Here is a 6000-nt window from a genome sequence, read left to right on the forward strand (position 1 = left end):
TGGAAGGACAATGTTTCATGGCCAGATGTGGTAAAGCAAAACTGTTCACCTGAAGACCAAACAGTAGAACACAAAAAGCTAGAATTTCACTATGCCCTTGAAGAACATACCCTTGAATACTAAATTCTTCCCACTAGTCTCCACCTCTTAAAGGACCTGCCACTCTTCATTAGTGCCACTCTGGGCATTAAGTCTTTAGCACTCGGGTCTCTGAGGTCATTTAAGCACTAAACTAAAGGGAGTGCAAGATGGTGGCGATCATCATGCACCATATCTGAGAGGCACAGGATCCAAAACTCTGAAATGGGTGAGTAGAAGGGCAACTGAAACCAGAACATCGACATTGAGGCTTCCTAGGGGAGAGAGGACAACCTGTGAGCTGGGACAGTTTGGACCCAGGTCACCAGTAGATATCGTCAGGGCTTGAGAGTGGAGAATAGTCAAAGCCCTGCACTTACCCTTGTCCCAAGCACAGACTTCCCTGCTCAGCGGAGGGGGCAGTGGTTGCCCCAAGCAGAAGCCTTCGTGCTTGGTGACTGAGATTGCAGAGACAGCAACAGTAAGAGGCTCCCAGGTCTGCAGCTGCGACGAGGGAGGGTGGCAGCTAGCCATAGCAGGAGCCTCCATGCTCTGCGACTCAGAAGAAAGAGGCAGCTGCCCCAAGTACAGATCTCCCTGCTTGGTGGGAAAACAGTGGACACTACTGAGCTGAAGGATCTCTTACACTTTAATTTGCCCCTGTGGTCCCAAATTTGAGAATAGAAGACAGGGGGAACCTGTGCTTTCCAGTTAGGCCTGTGAGTGAGTGAGTGTGCCTTCAAGTGACTACATGCAGAGCCCCAGATCCAGGGTCTCCCTATGCTAGCAGACAGACATCAGAGCCCTCCTACCCACAACCCCCTGTGGGCAACTTAGGGAGCCTTGGGACAGCATTCTCAACATTGAATCCCCTGTTCTGTGGGCCTACCAGTGGAGTCCAGGCAAAGAATTCATGGAGTCCAGACAGATCTGAATACCAGGAAGACAGTAGGACAGGCCTGAGGCCACTGAGGTATTCAGGGTACCTGCAGGGTGCATTGTGCTCACAAACAGTGCCAACACGCCCTCCTGTGCTTAAGCTCCACCCTTCCAGGCATCTACATGCTCTAGCAGCCTGTCCTTCAAGGGACACATCCACGCACACTCCTGCTCTTGCACACATGAGCCTGCGACCTTGCTTTCTTGGCTACAGATTAAACACCAACATCCGCTCTCGAACCGGTGGACCTCTCTCGTCTGCCTGAAGAATACTCCAGACACCAGAGACAGATGGACCCATTCTGAAGTACAGACTGCAGGAACAAACAGCGAAGGTTATGGATAAGCAGATGGCTAGAGGTTGGCGTAAGGACTCCCAGATGTCTCTCAGTTGAAGAACAGATACAGAAATTGTGGTATATTTACACAATGGAATGCTACTCAGCAATTAAAAACAAGGAAATCATGAAATTTGAAGTCAATGGTGGGAACTAGAAAAGATTATTATGCGTGAGATATCCCAGAAGCAGAAAGACACACATAGTATATACTCACTTATAAGTGGATATTAGACATATAATATAGGATAAATGTACTAAAATCTGTACACCTAAAGAAGCTAATCAAGAAGGAGGACCCTGGGTAAGATGATCAATCCTCATGTAGAAGGCAAACGGGATGGACACTGGAAAAGGGAGAAAACAGGGAACAGGACAGGAGCCTACCACGGAAGTCCTCTGAAAGACTCTACCTTGCAGGGTATTAAAGCAGATTCTCAGACTCATAGCCAAACTTTTGGCAGAGTGTAAGGAATCGTATGAAAGAAGGGGGAGATAGAAAGACCTGGAGGGAACAGGAGCTCCACAAGGAGAGAAAAAAAAATCTGGGTACAGGGATCTTTTCTGAGACTGATACTTCAACCAAGGAGCATTCATGGAGATAATCCAGAACCCCTGCGCAGAAGTAGCCCATGGCAGCTCAGTGTCCAAATGAGTTCCCTGGTAATGGAAACAGGGGCTGTCTCTGATATGAACTCAGTGGCTGGCTCTCTGACCACCTCTCCCTGATGTGGGAGCATCCTTATCAGGCCACAGAGGAAGACAATGTGGCCAGCCCTGATAAGACTTGATAGGCTAGGGTCAGATGGAAGGGGAAGAGGACCTCCCCTATCAGTGGATTTGGGGAGGGGCATGGGAGGAGATGCAGGAGGGAGAATCAGATTGGCAGGGCACAAGGGAGGGGGTTACAGTTGCGATACAAAGTGAATAAACTGTAATTAATTAAAAAATGAATATATTAAAAATAAAATCAAACACTAACCTATGGTGGATAGCATGGGTGTGTCACAATACTAGGGCAGAGCAGCGACATCACATCACAGCAAAGAAGACCTGATTCTTGCGGTTCTCTAACTCTGTCCATTGCCCACCAGGTTTCCAAAACATGAAGAAATAATTCACTATGAGTATTTTTGTAAGCATTTCCACATAACTTTTCTTTTCCCTTTAATTAGGAGGAAGGGATCACTTCACGCCAAAAGCAAGGGACTGTCAGCCAGCACAGAGTGGCACTGCATCCTGAGAACACTCAAATACCAGTTTAACCGTACTGGTGATGGAACTGAGAATGAGGGCTGTAAACAGGTGAGGCAGTGCCAGGCTGGGTACAAACCGTGTTCAGAGCTGTCCTGGATGATGATTTGCAAGTTTGAAAATATATTACTTTATTTTATTTGTACTTAAAATAATATATATTTATTTATTGAATTTAAAATATAATTTTACAGCCAGCCCTTTCTCTTTCTTTCCTCCAACCCCTCCCATGTATACCATTGCTTTTTCTCAAATTCATGACCTCTTTTGCTTTAATTGCTGATATATATATATATATATATATATATATATTCTTAAATTTAGAAGTACAACCTGACTGCCCAATCCGCATCACTTTAATTATATGTATGTGATTTCCTAGCAGACCACCTGGGATTGGGTAACCAGCTGAGTGGCTCTACCCTACAGAAAACCATTTCTCCCACTCAACAGCATGGGTGCTTCACAACTTTTAATTAGAAATTCTCTATAAGAGAACCTGGAGACTTCTCACGTCCCTTTTCAACTTTAAGTTGTGCTTTGTTGTAGATCATTTTCTAAAATTGGGTAACCCACGGATTAATTTATTTGCTTGTCACTTTCCCATTAGAAGGTTCAATTCATTTCTGTTTTCATTACCAGTACACAGTGCCTTGTCCAAAATTACCTTCACCCAAATTCCACATGGATGAACTTACAGCATTTTAATAAGATGGCTATTTGCTTTGGGGAGAATTTATAATAGATGAAATAAATCTCCTAGCTTCCCAAGTATTACTCCATTATACCAGCAGGCATGTGCACACAGACATGGTGATGGGGAGGCAAGGCTGAATGTGAAATGCCAGCATATCCTTTTTGCTGGGTCACAAGAAAACTCAAAATTCTTTCTCTAAAAGTTTAATGCTAAAGCTATTATGTAGTATTTTATGAGATGATAAAGTGTTCCTTTTCTTCATATGTTTCCCATAAACTGCTGAGTTATCAAAGTGCTCCATAAATAATGCAAGCCGCTTGCCCATCATTAACAAACGGCACTGTTAAGTGGACAGAAAATTCAATGATCCCCTTTTATGGTGATCACAAGACACACACTTAGCACAATTTGCTGACCCTGCCATCAAAAATTACTGTCTCCTGAAACCCTGGCTAGGTCCTTTAACTTTGGAAAATGAAGAGTTGAGTTTTTAATGGGAAGCACTGAACACTCGTTAAAGCTATGGCTTTACTTGAGAACTGATCTGTGAAGAAAAGTTTGTTTCCTCCATTCAGAGCACAGTCTTCTAATAATAACACCCCGAGCAAGGATTCTGAGCTCTTTTATGAAATCTGCTTGTGATAATGCCAAATCAAATGCTAAGGCAGATCCAATAATAGAATTATTTATTATTATTATTATTATTATTATTATTATTATTATTATTATTATTCAGGATATATCATGAATCATTGTCCATACATCTTGTTTCTACAATGGGAAAGATGCTACTCAGGCAGATTCACCTTACATTGGTGCTATGGAGTTGGGTTAGGGAGTGAAGCCTGGGGTATCAAGCTTGGTGACTTTATAAATCTAATCAAGTCAATTGCCTGCAGAGCAGGTATGGTGAATATATAAAATTTCTAGGTATCCTGTCTTATATTTCCTCCCTCAGCCCAAAATAAGGTCCAATGTCTCGTTTCTAATTTTCTAAGTAATAACTGCTGCATGCCTGCACTAATATCTGGAGTGAATGTTAGGATCTAGGTAACGCCCATGAGTCCCCTTTTTAGAAACTCTTCCCTAGTGACATAGTGCTGTGTTCTGGAATGTGGAGTCCCTTGCATTATGTTCTCCTGAACACTCAGTGATCCTTCCAGATGATGCACAGTTGAACTCCACATCTTTCACTCCTTCCACAATAAGCAAAATCTAACTCTGACTTGTTCTTTCACTCTGTCGTAACTCAAAATGCTAAAACTGTTTTTTTCTTTGTTTTTTTAGAAAGAAGAACTTAGAAGAAGATGTCAAGCATTATGTGCCATTTTCTAATGATATTACCCACCATAGGACTCAAATGTGTTTTCCTCGAAAAAACAAAAAAGCTAATGTACTTTCTAGGGAAATTTTATTATCCCTTTCATCCAGATGTCTTTCTTTTCTGACCAACTATTTCAGAATAAGCTTTAGGACATGATAAAATGTTGAATGCTGTGCTTCATCCCAGATACACCCAAATACAATTTTGGAGAATGAGGTTTAGGGATTTTACTTTTATAAGCTTCCAGATGGTGCTGTGCACAGTCCAGTTAGAGAATCACTCAGGGTAGATTTTATCTAATGCTCCTTTCTGCCCTGTTGTCCTGAGATTCAGGAAGCATCCAAACAATATTGCCAGTGCACATCACAAAGGAACATCAGGAAGGCCACTTGCAACTGTTGCCATTCTCACAGACCTTTTGGCAAGACTGTGCAAAAAGAATGCTCGATGTGAGGGCATTACTGAGGCCTGGAAATCATAGATATGGATTCATATTCATAGTTTCACCTCCAGGTCTGCAGTCTTAGATCAACTGGCTAATCTATCTAATATCTGTTTTAATCTTAATTTTCAAAGTCAGAATGAAACAGTTGCTTCCTGGATAGCAGGAAGATCAAGTAAATTAATGATTCTATAGAAGATTGTGCCTACTGATATTCACTTAAAATTTAAATAATTTAATTCAGTCAAGGCCAACTGCTTTCCCATTTTTCTATTTGCAAAATGATATGATGGTTACTTCTGGGTTGTGGGTTGCTGTGATGATCACTATAGATGGAGGGGGGCATGGAGAGATTACTTGTAGACACCTTGTGAGGAGTATGAGCTCTAAATCCCTGTACCAGCCTTGGGAGAAACAGAGGCAAGACACTGATTCAATGTAAGAATAGGGTCTTAAGGTTCTTTGCAAATGCAAATAAACTATTTTCTTCAAGACAAGGCAATGATCCTGGACCATTGATGTGCGGCTGCATTGTTTTCTGGAGAAGTGTGTGCAAATGTTTATTCACCTCAAATAGGACACTGACAATAGGCCACCCAATGATTTTCTTATAAGAGCACGAGTGAAGGGCAACACATAAGATTGTGAGTCATCCAAAGACAGCCATTTTACTGAAGAGCCCTCTCTAACATGAATGACAACTCATGAAATACATCCCTGCATCTCCTTGCCCAATTTGGATATGGCTCCACAGAAATGACTCTTATTCTCCAGCAATTGTTCAATACTTTAAGGGAAAATGCTTTGTGATTTTTGTTTTTAAGTTTTTGAACTTTCTGCATCTTTCAAGGGCCTCTCCTTCCTTGGAGAAGGGAATGTGTTGTTTCAGAGAAAATAGTTACATAACACTTTACCTCTTCCTTCAGCA

This window comes from Psammomys obesus, unplaced genomic scaffold, assembly GCF_907164565.1.
Source record: "Psammomys obesus unplaced genomic scaffold, mPsaObe1.curated_primary_1811, whole genome shotgun sequence".
NCBI classification, from domain to species: domain Eukaryota; kingdom Metazoa; phylum Chordata; class Mammalia; order Rodentia; family Muridae; genus Psammomys; species Psammomys obesus.